Raw genomic sequence first — 886 nt, 5'->3', positions numbered from 1 at the left:
GAAGGTTTGGAGCTTGAAGAGGAGACCGGAATGCCATACGCGCGTCATTAGCTCGTTTGAGCTCCAGCGACAGTAAGATTGCGGAGCGACGGGAATTAAGATGGTCAGAAAGGAGATGAGTGAGGTGAAGGAGAAGGTCGTCGGAAGAGAAGGACGGCCGAAAGCCACACTGGGTAACGGGAAGGAGGCGGTGCTGGTGGAGATGCTGGTGGATGCATCGGGTGAGGATAGATTCCAGGACCTTGCTGAAGACCGAGGTAAGGGACGGTAGGAGGAGACGGCGGACGGCGGTTTGCCAGGTTTAAGGGACATTAGGATACGGGAGGTTTTCCACAGGTCGGGGTAGTGACCGGTGGACAGGACTACATTGTAGAGCCTGGCCAGGGTGGAGAGGAAAGAGACAGGAGCTTCACGAAGGTGACGGTAGGTGACACGATCGTTACCAGGAGCGGTGTTGCGTTTCGTGCGGAGTGTAGCAATGAGATCCTGTGTAGTGATAGGGGCATTGAGTTCTGTGTGTGTAATGTTGTCCAAGTACTGGAAACCAGGAGCGAGGGGAGGGACAGTGGTGTCAGTTCGATCGCGGACATCCGGGAAGAGGGAGTAATCGAACTGGGAATCATCGGGGATGGAAAAGACATCAGAGAGGTAAGAGGCAAAGTGATTGGCCTTACTAAGGGAGTAAGGGAAGGGGCGATCATCATGGAGAACAGGATAGTAGGGGGAGGGTTTAGTTCCGGTAAGGTGACAGAAGGATGACCAGAACTTGGACGAGTTGATAGGTAGGGTAGCATCTAAACGGGTGCATGTCTGTCGGCAGTCCCGGCGTTTCTGAGCCACGAGCAAATTACGAATGTATCGCTGGAGTTGCCGGTGGCATCGTAGT

The sequence above is a fragment of the Schistocerca serialis genome, chromosome 7 (genome assembly GCF_023864345.2).
Source record: "Schistocerca serialis cubense isolate TAMUIC-IGC-003099 chromosome 7, iqSchSeri2.2, whole genome shotgun sequence".
Lineage (NCBI taxonomy): Eukaryota > Metazoa > Arthropoda > Insecta > Orthoptera > Acrididae > Schistocerca > Schistocerca serialis.
Note: the sequence above shows the minus strand (reverse complement) of the source record.